The sequence below is a fragment of the Oncorhynchus kisutch genome, unplaced genomic scaffold (genome assembly GCF_002021735.2).
Source record: "Oncorhynchus kisutch isolate 150728-3 unplaced genomic scaffold, Okis_V2 scaffold3873, whole genome shotgun sequence".
NCBI classification, from domain to species: domain Eukaryota; kingdom Metazoa; phylum Chordata; class Actinopteri; order Salmoniformes; family Salmonidae; genus Oncorhynchus; species Oncorhynchus kisutch.
In genome coordinates, this window is record NW_022265818.1 from 144212 (window position 1) to 160140 (window position 15929).

The 15929-nt window shown below is 45.9% G+C and overlaps 1 pseudogene; it reads right to left on the reverse strand.

Moving 5' to 3' along the window:
• The window catches only part of LOC109883526 (protein phosphatase 1 regulatory subunit 29-like), a 233293-nt pseudogene that overhangs the window by 144123 nt on the left and 73241 nt on the right, over positions 1–15929 (reverse strand).

The following is a 15929-nucleotide window of genomic DNA, read 5'->3' on the forward strand; positions in this document are numbered from 1 at the left end:
CTCTCTGTCCTTTCCACTATTCTACTTCCTGTCTCTCTTGTCCTCTCCGTTTACCTCTTCTCTTCTTTCTCTCCTTTCCACTATTCTACTTCCTGTCTCTCTTGTCCTCTCCGTCTACCTCTTCTCTTCTTTCTCTCCTTTCCACTATTCTGCTTCCTGTCTCTCTTGTCCTCTCAGTCTACCTCTTCTCTTCTTTCTCTCCTTTCCACTATTCTACTTCCTATCTCTCTTCTCCTCTCCGTCTACCTCTTTTCTTCTCTCTGTCCTTTCCACTATTCTACTTCCTATCTCTCTTGTCCTCTCCGTCTACCTCTTCTCTTCTCTCTGTCCTTTCCACTATTCTACTTCCTATCTCTCTTGTCCTCTCTGTCTACCTCTCCTCTTCGCTCTGTCCTTTCCACTATTCTGCTTCCTATCTCTCTTGTCCTCTCTGTCTACCTCTCCTCTTCGCTCTGTCCTTTCCACTATTCTGCTTCCTATCTCTCTTGTCCTCTCTGACTACCTCTCCTCTTCTCTCTGTCCTTTCCACTATTCTACTTCCTATCTCTCTTGTCCTCTCTGTCTACCTCTCCTCTTCTCTCTGTCCTTTCCACTATTCTACTTTCTTCCAACTCATTAGATCTTTCTTATTTTCCTCTCTTATCCCTCCATCTCCCTTGCGACTGAAATAAACCCTCAATAAAAGATGAGGAAGGCTCATCTGCCTCGCTGGCGGTGGTATTCCTACAGGATTCAATCATCACCTCGCTAATGAGATTAGCATGGCTCATTCATGGCTAATGCTTACTGAGCCAGGATCGTCACTCATCTTCCCACAGTAGCTCAGCACAGAGGGGAGAGGAACTGAGGGCTGCCCAGGTCGGGGTACCCAATGTCGGCTTGCCAATCCAGGAAAGCCTCCTGCCTGGACCTCCATGGGAAGGGAAGTGAGAGTTACCTAGCTTGAGGTTCCTGAAAACCTCCTGTTTCAATCTGGTCATCATACTAAGAATGGAATAGCAGGAGTCAAAGGGGGAGTGAAGAACCCTATGGGGGGAGCGAGAGAGAGAGAGAGAGAGAGAGAGGAGAGACAGAGACAGAGGAGAGAGAGGAGAGCGAGCGTGCGAGAGAGAGAGAGAGAGAGGCCTGCCCACCCGGTAGGTAGCTTGGCAGTGTTTCTCACAACATTTGGAGAGGCACAGTAGTACCTGGCAAACACCTGGGGAGAAGGTAGGGAGAGATGAAAGAAGGGATTACGGATACCTGGGGTCTGTTGGGGGACTGCCCAGTGGAATGCACAAACACGCCATCACACACACATTATCTCTCACACAAACACATTGTAATACACATACAAACAGACTCTCTCTCTCTCTCTCTCCCTTTCTTACACAAACACAAATCTCACAGTAGTATCTCACCATTGTGTAGTTAGTATCTACCTCTTCACATCACTACATTACTCTAGCATGGCCACTAGCTGTATGAGGAGAGCATCACTACATTACTCTAGCATGGTCACCAGCTATGTGAGAGAGCATCACTACATTACTCTAGCATGGTCACCAGCTGTGTGAGAGAGCATCACTACATTACTATAGCATGGTCAGCAGCTGTGTGAGAGAGCATCACTACATTACTCTAGCATGGCCACTAGCTGTGTGAGGAGAGCATCACTACATTACTCTACCATGACCACTAGCTGTGTGAGGAGAGCATCACTCCATTACTCTAGCATGGACACCAGCTGTGTGAGAGAGCATCACTACATTACTCTAGCATGGCCACTAGCTGTGTGAGGAGAGCATCACTACATTACTCTACCATGACCACTAGCTGTGTGAGGAGAGCATCACTACATTACTCTACCATGACCACTAGCTGTGTGAGGAGAGCATCACTCCATTACTCTACCATGACCACTAGCTGTGTGAGGAGAGCATCACTCCATTACTCTAGCATGGACACCAGCTGTGTGAGAGAGCATCACTCCATTACTCTAGCATGGCCACTAGCTGTGTGAGAGAGCATCACTACATTACTCTAGCATGGTCACCAGCTGTGTGAAAGAGCATCACTACATTACTCTAGCATGGCCACTAGCTGTGTGAGAGAGCATCACTACATTACTCTAGCATGGCCACTAGCGGTGTGAGAGAGCATCACTACATTACTCTAGCATGGTCACCAGCTGTGTGAGAGAGCATCACTGCATTACTCTAGCATGGTCACCAGCGGTGTGAGAGAGCATCACTACATTACTCTAGCATGGTCACCAGCTGTGTGAGAGAGCATCACTACATTACTCTAGCATGGCCACTAGCTGTGTGAGAGAGCATCACTACATTACTCTAGCATGGCCACTAGCTGTGTGAGAGAGCATCACTACATTACTCTAGCATGGTCACCAGCTGTGTGAGAGAGCATCACTACATTACTCTAGCATGGTCACCAGCTGTGTGAGAGAGCATCACTACATTACTCTAGCATGGCCACTAGCTGTTTGAGAGAGCATCACTACATTACTCTAGCATGGTCACCAGCTGTGTGAGGAGAACATCACTACATTACTCTAGCATGGTCACCAGCTGTGTGAGAGAGCATCACTCCATTACTCTAGCATGGCCACCAGCTGTGTGAGGAGAGCATCACTCCATTACTCTAGCATGGTCACCAGCTGTGTGAGAGAGCATCACTCCATTACTCTAGCATGGCCACTAGCTGTGTGAGAGAGCATCACTCCATTACTCTAGCATGGCCACTAGCTGTGTGAGAGAGCATCACTACATTACTCTAGCATGGTCACCAGCTGTGTGAGAGAGCATCACTCCATTACTCTAGCATGGTCACCAGCTGTGTGAGAGAGCATCACTCCATTACTCTAGCATGGTCACCAGCTGTGTGAGAGAGCATCACTCCATTACTCTAGCATGGCCACTAGCTGTGTGAGAGAGCATCACTCCATTACTCTAGCATGGTCACCAGCTGTGTGAGAGAGCATCACTCCATTACTCTAGCATGGTCACCAGCTGTGTGAGGGGAGCATCACTCCATTACTCTAGCATGGCCACTAGCTGTGTGAGGAGAGCATCACTCCATTACTCTAGCATGGCCACTAGCTGTGTGAGGAGAGCATCACTCCATTACTCTAGCATGGTCACTAGCTGTGTGAGAGAGCATCACTCCATTACTCTATCATGGCCACTAGCTGTGTGAGAGAGCATCACTCCATTACTCTAGCATGGCCACTAGCTGTGTGAGAGAGCATCACTCCATTACTCTAGCATGGCCACTAGCTGTGTGAGAGAGCATCACTCCATTACTCTAGCATGGTCACCAGCTATGTGAGAGAGCATCACTCCATTACTCTAGCATGGCCACTAGCTGTGTGAGAGAGCATCACTCCATTACTCTAGCATGGCCACTAGCTGTGTGAGAGAGCATCACTCCATTACTCTAGCATGGTCACCAGCTGTGTGAGAGAGCATCACTCCATTACTCTAGCATGGCCACCAGCTGTGTGAGAGAGGTGGACAGAGATTGGAGTGCCCTTATCACATTCTTATGTCAGCCACCGTCCGAGAGATGCAGAGCAACAACCTGAATATGAAACACACTTATCGACCAACTCCAGAGGGACACACATCACAGTGACCGTGTAGGAAGAAGCTGTCACTCTGACAATCTGATGGATTTGAATGGGGGAGAACGACAGTGGAGCAGCGAGAGGTAAAGTCCAACACACACACACACACTCACACACACACACACACTCACACACACCACCATGCTACCCCATACAGACAAAACTCTCCCTCTCTCCCACACACACACACACACACACACACACACACACTCCCCATGTCCGTAGAAATCTGAACCTGGTCTGTGGTTTCATCTTCTCTTCCTCTGTGTTTTCCTGTTATTCTGTCTCTAGTTGAGATCATTCCTTAAGGGTCTGTCTGCCTGTCTGTCAACAACGAGAAGACTGGCATACTTTATATGTCCTAAATTACACCTTTTTACCTACATAGTGCACTGCTTTTGACCAGGGCCCATAGGAGATATATAGGGGATAGGATGCCATTTAGAACGCTGTCATAGACAGACTGTGTAGAGACAGAGGACTCCATTTAGAACACTGCCATAGACAGACTGTGTAGAGACAGACTCCATTTACAACACTGTCATAGACAGACTGTGTAGAGACAGACTCCGTTTAGAACACTGCCATAGACAGACTGTGTAGAGACAGAGGACTCCATTTAGAACACTACCATAGACAGACTGTGTAGAGACAGAGGACTCCATTTACAACACTGTCATAGACAGACTGTGTAGAGACAGAGGACTCCATTTAGAACGCTGCCATAGACAGACTGTGTAGAGACCAGAGGACTCCGTTTAGAACACTACCATAGACAGACTGTGTAGAGACAGAGGACTCCATTTAGAACGCTGTCATAGACAGACTGTGTAGAGACCAGAGGACTCAGTTTAGAACACTACCATAGACAGACTGTGTAGAGACAGAGGACTCCATTTAGAACACTGTCATAGACAGACTGTGTAGAGACCAGAGGACTCCATTTAGAACACTGCCATAGACAGACTGTGTAGAGACAGACTCCATTTAGAACGCTGCCATAGACAGACTGTGTAGAGACCAGAGGACTCCGTTTAGAACACTGTCATAGACAGACTGTGTAGAGACAGACTCCATTTAGAACACTGCCATAGACAGACTGTGTAGAGACAGAGGACTCCGTTTAGAACACTACCATAGACAGACTGTGTAGAGACCAGAGGACTCAATGTTCAGACACAGCAGCTCTGAAGAAAGTAGTTGCTCAAAAGTTAAACGTGTCAAACTTTAAGTTTGTCTCCCTGAACTAGTTGTTCAAGGACACCATTTTGATTGGACTGCATGAGAAGAGCTGAGAGACTTTTTACCAGTCCGACTGTGTCTTTCGCACTCTTTCTTTCTCTCTTTCACACTCTTTCTTTCTCTCTTTCACACTCTTTCTTTCTCTCTTTCACACTCTTTCTTTCTCTCTTTCACACTCTTTCTTTCTCTCTTTCACACTCTTTCTTTCTCTCTTTCGCTCTCTGTTTTCCCAGAAAGAACTTGGCAATTTCCCCTTGTTGACACCACATGTTGCAGTGGCCAGTTGGGCTTGAACCGTGTATTGTGTTTTGTATTATATTATGTTTGTGATACGTGGTTGGGATACGACTGTGTTATGTGGTTGTCTCACCCTGCTATCTTAACAACAAGCTATGCTGTGTTTTGGTATATTGCACTTGTGGTTTCATGAAAATTAAATAATAGTAGTAATTTAATTTGAATTTGGCGCTCTGCAATTCAGCGGATGTTGACGAAAATGATCCCACTAACAGGATGGGTGCACCTAGAAGTTATTAAGATGAATGCACTCGCTGTGGCTCGCTCTGGATGGGAGCGTCTACTGAATGGATCAATTGTAATATGTACAGTCAGGTCCATAAATATTTGGACATTGACCAAGTTCTTATCATTCTGGCTCGGTACGCCAACACAATGGATTTGGAAAGGAAACAATCAAGATGAGCTGAAAGTGCAGACTTTCAGCTTTAATTAGAGGGTTTTTACATCCAAATCAGGTGAATTATACCACTTTTTATAAGTGGTGCCCCCCCCCCCCATGCTACGGGCTCACTCACCTCTTCTTCTCTTCTCCTGATGCTTCTCTGACTTCTCTGACACAGTCTACTAGAAGAATCTAGAGATCCAGGTGGCGATAGAGATGAAGATAGGAAGAGAGAGGCTTCTCCTCAGGTTGTCTGTTGTTAGTCCCCCTGTTTCAGTCACTGGTGCCTGGGTAGGTGTGTGGCTTAGTCTAAAAGTCTGGGTGCTGGAGCCAGTTGTGGTCCTCGGTTGTCCTCGGTGGTCCTTCCCTCCAAGGTCCACTCTTAGTCCAGAGTAGACTGGGTATGACCGTCAGTCCATCACCATAGAAACACTGGTCCGGTAATCCACTAAGTCGACAAGTAGCTATGGAGAGAGAAAGAGAGAGAACATGATATTTTAACTTTATATTCAGCTAGTCAAACAGCCAGCTTAAAGGACGACTGCCCTTCCTGATTTGGCCTCATTTTAGATTTGGTTCATTAAGAAATGGTAGCGGCCATGACTGAATTCAAATGTGAGTTGGTTTCGTTGTGTGGTTTGATGTGGGGGTCTTGTGTGTGTGTGAGAAGAGTTAGCCAAATTATTTTTGCCAATTAGCTTCAGCCAGCTGGTGTGCTACCGTGGAAAATGTGGTTTCACTTTGGATAGCCTAGCTCCTGGGTTAGTTAGGGACCATCAATAAATTATACAAAGTAAATGAAATAACATGTCCATCCTGCACAACTCTTTGTTTTCTCATTAAATGCTTTGTATATTAATTTCTACAATTTATAGTTGTTTTGACGTTTTAAAGTCACTGAAATTTGGAGCTATTGGAGTTTTAACATATTGTCCAATGTACATTGTGTAATTTACAGATGGTCCCTAACTAGCCCCACAGGGATATCCAAAGTCAACACATATTAACCACAGGAATTACTATCAGGTTGCATGCAGCTTCACTCTGAATTGATGATGACTTGTTTGCTGCCAGCTGTAGGCATGTGGGCAGGATTGAAACAAACCCAACCTTCATTTACGTTGTGATTCAGTCACGATCTCAAGTCTCAGCTATGAACGAGACTGACTTTATGACCAAATGTATCCTATTTCCACATGTTGCCACTAGAATAAATGTTTCTAACTCATATCGATGCCAGAGGCTGTTTCTAAATAGAAAGTTGGTTTCAGGGGCAATTGCTCTTCAAGGCTTAAAGGGAGAGAGAGATGGAGAGAGAGAGAGATAGAGGGAGGGAGGGGGGGTGTGTGAGAGAGGGAGGGAGAGAGAGGGAGATAGAGGGAGGGAGGGAGGGGGTGTGAGAGAGGGAGAGAGAGAGAGAGAGAGAGAGAGAGAGAGAGAGAGGACCCTGGGGAGAGAGAGCGAGGGAGGAGAAGTTTTACTCTATGTTTAAGCTATAAATTGGCTAGACATGCTAAACGGACTGTGGATACCCTGGCCTGGCCTGCTGGCATAGCAGCTACTCTAATTTCCATCCTGTATTAAATGACATTTACATTTATCCCATCATCCTGTTGATTGGATGTAGCGTTCACATTGCCCAGCCATGTATGCATTGGCCACATCTGCATGTACACTGCCTTCAGAAAGCATTCATACCCCTTGACTTGTTCCACAATGTGTTGTATTACAGACTAAATGGATTACATATATATTTGTCTCACCCATCTAAAAACAACACCCCATAATGACAACGGTGAAAACATGTTTTTAGATTTCTTAGCAAATTTTTTGAAAATTGAAATACATAAATATCTAATGTACATAAGTATTCACACCCCTGAGTCAATACATGTTACAGTCATATTTGGCAGCAATTACAGCTGTGAGGCTTTCTGGGAAAGTCTCTAAGATTTACATGCCTGCATTATATTATTTTTAAATTCTTCCAAGTTAGTTGTTGATCATTGCAGCCATTTCCAGTCTTGCCATAGATGTTCAAGTATATTTATGTCAAAACTGTTAACTAGTTTTGTGAGTGTTATATCTGAGTGTTGATTCTAGTGGGGTTAACACCAGTGGATTAACACCAGTGGGATTAGAATTGATGCCACCTGCAGTGAATAAATGAAGTGTTATTTGAATCACAGTGGAATCAACACCACATGGTGTTGTTGTCACTCGACTGTGTTGAGTTCATTTCCTTTAACTCTCTCAGAGTGAAAAAGACATGGGAGAGGACTCGTTATCATATTTCCCAGCATGCTTTGTTGCAGGTTACTTTTTTAGAATAGTTTGTTTTAATATCCACGTTTCTGCACATTGATTGATTGATGTTATACTAACAAACATGCTGAATGGGTGACATATCTGGTGAGTGTGCAGACCATGGAAGAACTGGGACATTTTCAACTTCCAGGAATCGTGTACAGATTGTTGCGACATGGGGCCGTGCATTATCATGCTGAAACATGATGGCGACAGATGAATGGCACGACAATGGGCCTCAGGATCTCATCACGGTGTCTCTGTGCAGTCAAAATGCCATGAATAAAATGCAATTGTGTTCCTTGTCCGTAGCTTATGCCTGCCCCCCCCCCCGCCACCATGGGGCACTCTGTTCACAACGTTGACATCAGCAAACCGCTCGCCCACACAATGCCATACATGCTGTCTGCCATCTGCCCGGTACAGTTGAAACCGGGATTCATCTGTGAAGAGCACACTTCTCCAGCATGCCAGTGGCCATCGAAGGTGATCATTTGCCCACTGAAGTCGGTTACGACCCCAAACTGCAGTCACGTCAAGACACTGGTGAGGATGAAAAGCACTCAGATCAGCTTCCCTGAGATGGTTTCTGACAGTTTGTGCAGAAATTCATTGGTTGTGCAAACTCCAAGTTTCATCAGCTGGAGGTCCTGGTCTGGTATGGTTACACATGGTCTGGTATGGTTACACATGGTCTGGGCTGGTATGGTTACACATGGTCTGGTATGGTTACACATGGTCTGGGCTGGTATGGTTACACATGGTCTGGTATGGTTACACATGGTCTGGTATGGTTACACATGGTCTGGTATGGTTACACATGGTCTGGGTTGGTATGGTTACACATGGTCTGGGTTGGTATGGTTACACATGGTCTGGTATGGTTACACATGGTCTGGTATGGTTACACATGGTCTGGTATGGTTACACATGGTCTGGTATGGTTACACATGGTCTGGTATGGTTACACATGGTCTGGGCTGGTATGGTTACACATGGTCTGGGCTGGTATGGTTACACATGGTCTGGGCTGGTATGGGTACACATGGTCTGGTATGGTTACACATGGTCTGGTATGGTTACACATGGTCTGGTATGGTTACACATGGTCTGGGCTGGTATGGTTACACATGGTCTGGGCTGGTATGGTTACACATGGTCTGGGCTGGTATGGGTACACATGGTCTGGTATGGTTACACATGGTCTGGTATGGTTACACATGGTCTGGTATGGTTACACATGGTCTGGTATGGTTACACATGGTCTGGTATGGTTACACATGGTCTGGGCTGGTATGGTTACACATGGTCTGGGCTGGTATGGGTACACATGGTCTGGTATGGTTACACATGGTCTGGTATGGTTACACATGGTCTGGTATGGTTACACATGGTCTGGGCTGGTATGGGTACACATGGTCTGGGCTGGTATGGTTACACATGGTCTGGTGTGGTTACACATGGTCTGGGCTGGTATGGGTACACATGGTCTGGGTTGGTATGGTTACACATGGTATGGGTTGGTATGGTTACACATGGTCTGGGCTGGTATGGGTACACATGGTCTGGGTTGGTATGGTTACACATGGTATGGGTTGGTATGGTTGCACATGGTCTGGGTTGGTATGGTTACACATGGTCTGGGCTGGTATGGTTACACATGGTCTGGGTTGGTATGGTTACACATGGTCTGGGTTGGTATGGTTACACATAGTCTGGGCTGGTATGGGTACACATGGTCTGGGCTGGTATGGTTACACATGGTCTGGGTTGGTATGGTTACACATGGTCTGGGCTGGTATGGTTACACATGGTCTGGGTTGGTATGGTTACACATGGTCTGGGCTCGAGGCTCTCTGCCAAAATCTCTAAATTGACATTGGATGCAGCTTATGGTAGAGAAATGAACATTCAATTCTCTTGGCAGCAGCTCTGGTTGACATTCTTACAGTCAGCTTGCCGATTTCACGCTCCCTCATCTGTGGCATTGTGCACATTTTAGAGTGGCCTTTTATTGTCCCCAGCACAAGTTGCACCTGTGTAATGATCATGCTGTTTAATCAGCTTCTTGATATGCCACACCTGTGGATGAATTATCTTGGCAAAGGAGAACATCCTCACTAACAAGGATGTAAACAAATGTGTGCAGAACATTTGAGAGACTTAAGCTTTTAGTGTGTATGGAACATTTCTGGGATATTTTATTTCAGCTCACGAAACATGGTACCAGCACTTTACATGTTGCGTTTATGCTTTTTTTATTCAAAGGCTGAAATTGGCGATGAAAGTTACCCTTTAAATGAGCACTTTATTAGAGCTGATGCTGTTAGGGAATGAACACCTGCGCTGTTACAGTAACTCATTTTGGGGTGTTGTTTTAACACTGTAGAGTGTGAAGCCTTATTTGCATATTTTTTTCCCATGGTGCCTTTCAAGTGAATGTTAGAGGTTCCAGTACTACCCATGACTGTGTTTGCTATTGACAGAGGCATAGGTGTTGCAGTCGATGGTGTTCAGTCCTGAATCCTTCACCAAGTGAGTGCCTAGGTGAATATTTAATCATCAAAAATGTAATTATTTATGACAATACATTCATTACTTTTATTTATTTATTTAGATCATAATTCGACAGCCTCATTTTATCTGAACACAGTTGTCTGAAACTCCTGTCAAGTCACATTATGCTGGCTTGCAAAATGACATATACTATAATCGCACCTGATCCCAACACTTTCTCACTAAAGCGTACTTAGCAGAAGTCCACTGGCACGCTCTCATAATAAAATGATGTGCATCGCAAGCAAATACGGCTCTCGACAGTTCGCTCACAGTGATTCTGTGCTAAGTTCCTGACATCTACCGTCAGTTCGAATCCCCCGTGAGGTGCAACATTTTTTGTTGTTAATGTGGACTCACATTTATTGCGGTATTATGTTGGGAAGAAAGGTGCAATCATCACCTTGAAAAGGAAGATTAAGGGCTCAATTCAATCCAACCCACATTGCAGTATTTACACAGTAGCTCTTTTTCCAGTGGTCAAATTAACTCATAGATTGGTCTTCTTGGGTACTGTATTAAAACCTACAACTGCTACCAGGGCGACCCCTCTCACGGGTATGTTTTCACTTTTTAAATGCTTTCACTTTTCAGAATTAGAAGTTTGTGGTCACAGGAGGAATATTGTAAATAAAGGATTAGTTAAAGAAACATACCTGCTCCATGTGGGATTTGAACTACAAGCCAACTGTCCTAGCAAACTGCATCACCAATCAGTTATAGCAGTTTGGGAAAAATGACCAGTTGACATCACCACCATTGTCATCTATTTCTTACTAAGACAGATGTAGCTACAAATATAAACGTATAATCCTCAGAGCCCTTTTCTTTTCAAAAAGGAAATAGAAACCGTCAGCAAAAACAATGAATTTGGTCATATCCGGAAATGTGGAGCGACAGAAGGAAGGAGAGGAAGCGAAGGGAATGAGGGAGAGAGAAGAAGAAGAAGGAGCTTGTTGAGGGAAATCTGTCTGGTTGGTTATGCCATAGAGGAGGAGAGGAAGGAGAGAAAGAGAGTAGGGGGAGAGAGGAGAGGAAGGAGAGAGAGTAGGGGAGAGAGGAGAGAAAGGAGAGAGAGTAGGGGAGAGAGGAGAGGAAGGAGAGAAAGAGAGTAGGGGGAGAGAGGAGAGGAAGGAGAGAGAGTAGGGGAGAGAGGAGAGGAAAGAGAGAGAGTAGGGGGAGAGAGGAGAAGAAGGAGAGAGAGTGGGGGAGAGAGGAGAGGAAAGAGAGAGAGTAGGGGGGAGAGAGGAGAAGAAGGAGAGAAAGGGAGTAGGGGGAGAGAGGAGAGGAAGGAGAGAAAGAGAGTAGGGGAGAGAGGAGAGGAAGGAGAGAGAGTAGGGGGAGAGAGGAGAGGAAGGAGAGAAAGAGAGTAGGGGGAGAGAGGAGAGGAAGTGAAAGAGTTTGGACAAAAGGATGAAAATGATGTTTCGATCCACAGTAGCACCAATCAATCAATGTACCATAGAGGCATGAGCAGAATACAGAAGGAGAGAGACAGGGGGGAGGAAGTAGGTAGGATTTGGAGGTAAGGAGGGAGGGAGTTCAGAGAGAGGGAGGGAGGAAGGGGAGGGATGAGGTAGGATTTGGAGGGAAGGAGGGAGGGAGTTCAGAGAGAGGGAGGGAGGAAGGGGAGGGATGAGGTAGGATTTGGAGGGAAGGAGGGGGTTCTGAGAGAGGGAGGGAGGAAGGGGAGGGAGGAGGGAGGATTTGGAGGGAAGGAGGGAAGGAGGGAGTTCTGAGAGAGGGCGGGAGGAAGGGGAGGGAGGAGATAGGATTTGGAGGGAAGGAGGGGGTTCTGAGAGAGGGAGGGAGGAAGGGGAGGGAGGAGGGAGGATTTGGAGGGAAGGAGGGAGTTCTGAGAGAGGGAGGGAGGAAGGGGAGGGAGGAGGTAGGATTTGGAGGGAAGGACGGAGTTCTGAGAGAGGGAGGGAGGAAGGGGAGGGAGGAGGTAGGATTTGGAGGGAAGGAGGGAGTTCTGAGAGAGGGGGGAGGAAGGGGAGGGAGGAGGTAGGATTTGGAGAGGAGAGGAGAGGAGAGGAGAGGAGAGGAGAGGAGAGGAGAGGAGAGGAGAGGAGAGGAGAGGAGAGGAGAGGAGAGGAGAGGAGAGGAGAGGAGAGGAGAGGAGAGGAGAGGAGATACACATTTAGGGATTGGAAAGAAGAAGAATAAAATAATAAAAGCGGTAGACTGTGACGGAGGAGGCGGCGGAAAGATGGAAGAACCAGCTGGAGAGGGGACGGAGGAGAGAAAGAACAGAAGGATTTCAGAGAATCACAGTGTGTTAAACACCACAGGTATAGACAATAGTGCATCCCAAATGACACCCTATTCCCTACAGAGTGCACTACTTTTGACCAGTCCCATAAGTTCCAAATCATTTGTCAGCTATGAAAAGATGAGATGAGATGAGATGAAGGAGAAGATGAACACAGCTAGAGAGGGAATGATTTATTCAGGTAAATGGGAGGAGAGAAGGGGGGTTGAGGGAGAGAGAAAGAGAGAGACGGAGAGAGAGAGAGAGAGAGAGAGAGAGAGAGAGAGGAGAGAGAGAGAGAGAGAGAGAGCGAGAGAGTGAGAGAAGAGAGAGAGTGAGAGAGAGAGAGCGAGAGAGTGAGAGCGGAGAGAGTGAGAGAAAGAGAGAGAGAGAGAGAGAGAGAGAGAGAGAGAGAGAGAGAGAGAGAGAGAGAGAGAGAGAGAGAGAGAGCGAGAGAAAGAGAGAGAGAGAGAGAGAGAGAGAGAGAGAGCGAGAGAGTGAGAGAAAGAGAAAGAGAGAGAGAGCGAGATGGCTGAGGATAATGAGGGATGCTTTGAGAAGGAAGGGAGCGGCGAGGGGGATAAGAAATGACAGCAGATCTGGGACTAACGAGGGATCAAACGGAGACGGATGGAGGAGAGGAAAGAGGGGAATAAATTGAGTGGGTGGCAGTACTGTACATTTACCCTTCCTTACACTGTTACCCCTAGCAACCAACCTCTATATATTCTCTCTCTTTCTCTCCCTCTCTTCTTTATCCCTCCCTCTCTTCTTTATCCCTCCCTCTCTTCTTTATCCCTCCCTCTCTTCTTTATCCCTCCCTCCCTTCTTTATCCCTCCCTCTCTTCTTTATCTCTCCCTCGCTTCTTTATCCCTCCCTCTCTTCTTTATCCCTCCCTCTCTTCTTTATCCCTCCCTCTCTTCTTTATCCCTCCCTCTCTTCTTTATCCCTCCCTCTCTTCTTTATCCCTCCCTCTCTTCTTTATCCCTCCCTCTCTTCTTTATCCCTCCCTCTCTTCTTTATCCCTCCCTCTCTTCTTTATCCCTCCCTCTCTTCTTTATCTCTCCCTCTCTTCTTTATCCCTCACTCTCTTCTTTATCTCTCCCTCTCTTCTTTATCCCTCCCTCTCTTCTTTATCTCTCCCTCTCTTCTTTATCCCTCACTCTCTTCTTTATCTCTCCCTCTCTTCTTTATCCCTCCCTCTCTTCTTTATCTCTCCCTCTCTTCTTTATCCCTCCCTCTCTTCTTTATCTCTCCCTCTCTTCTTTATCCCTCCCTCTCTTCTTTATCCCTCCCTCTCTTCTTTATCCCTCCCTCTCTTCTTTATCCCTCCCTCTCTTCTTTCTCTCCCTCTCTTCTTTATCCCTCCCTCTCTTCTTTATCCCTCCCTCTCTTCTTTATCCCTCCCTCTCTTCTTTATCCCTCCCTCTCTTCTTTATCCCTCCCTCTCTTCTTTATCCCTCCCTCTCTTCTTTATCCCTCCCTCTCTTCTTATCCATCCCTCTCTTCTTTAGCCCTCCCTCTCTTCTTTATCCCTCCCTCTCTTCTTTCATTTCAAACTCCCTCGCCCACCACTCCATGAGTTGTCTTCCATGTTTCTCTCCTTCTAATCTTACCTTCCCATTCTGCGGTCTCTCTTCTCCCCTTCACTATCCCTTATATTATCTCTCTCTCTCTCTCTCATTTTTGCTGTCACTTTCCTCTGACCGCATCACAACAGGACGCCGCTGTCCCTCCCGTACCCCTTGACAGCACACATACACATATACACACACACACACACACACACACACACACACACACACACACACACGATCCAATCATTGCATCCACTGCCACGGCATGTTTAGAGATTCCACTCAAGTGAAAAGGGGAATTGAATGTAAATCATGTAAATAATGAGATCCTATATTGGGAATCATTTGCATTGTATTGATGTATTGGTTGTGTTGGGAATGTGGCTAACGAGGTAGTCTTAGGGGGGGAGGAAATTATCACCGCTTGAAGAAGATGATGCCTGGGAGCTTTATTTATTATAGCCTGTCACAAACTCACACACACACAAACACACACACACACACACACACAGTGTAAACCTTCCATTGGACCCCATTGTCAATACTATCTCTCCTAGGGCGTGTTCCTCTGACCAGGTGTTTTTTGGTGGGGGTAGATCAGCCTTAGATTGTGGCTTCTATCAATGTAATTGTCTGCATCCTTTCCAATCCCCCGTATATTTTGTGGGGGTAAATATATATATGTATAGTACAAGTCAAAGTTTGGACACACCTACTCATTCCAAGATTTTTCTTTATTTTTAACTTTGAAAGTTTCGTCAAGTGCAGTCGCAAAAACAATCACGCGCTATGATGAAGCTGGCTCTCATGAGGACTGCCACAGGAAAGGAAGACCCAGAGTTACCTCTGCTGTGGAGGATAAGTTCCTTAGAGTTACCAGCATCAGAAATTGCAACCCAAATAAATGCTTCACAGAGTTCAAGTAACAGGCACATCTCAACATCAACTGTTCAAAGGAGACGAGTGAATCAGGCCTTCATGGTCAATTTGCTGCAAAGAAACCACTACTAAAGGACGCCAATAATAAGAAGAGACTTTCTTGGGTCAAGAAACACGACCAATGGACATTAGACTGGTGGAAATATGTCTGATTTTGTCGATTTTAGGTTCCAACTGCCGTGTTTTTTTGAGACGCAGAGTAGGTGAAAGGATGATCTCTGCATGTGTAGTTCCCACCGTGAAGCATGGAGGAGGAGGTGTAATGTTGTGGGGGTGCTTTGTTGGTGACACTATTTAGAATTCAAGGCAAGCTTAACTAGCATGGCTACCACAGCATTCTGCAGTGATACGCCATCCCATCTAGGACAATGACCCAACACACCTCCAGGCTGTGTAAGGGCTATTTGACCAAGAAGGAGAGTGAAGGAGTGCTGCATCAGATGACCTGGCCTCCACAATCACCCGACCTCAACTCAATTGAGATGGTTTGGGATGAGTTGGAAAAAGCAGCCAATAAGTGATCAGCATATGTGGGAACTCCTTCAAGACTGTTGGATAAGCATTTCAGGGTGAAGCTGGTTGAGAGAATGCCAAGAGTGTGTTAAGTTGTCATCAAGGTAAAGGGTGGCTACTTTAAAGAATCTAAAATATTAAATATATTTGTATTTGATTTGTTTCACACTTTTTTGGTTACTACATGATTCCATATGTGTTATTTCATAGTTCTGATGTCTTCACTATTATTA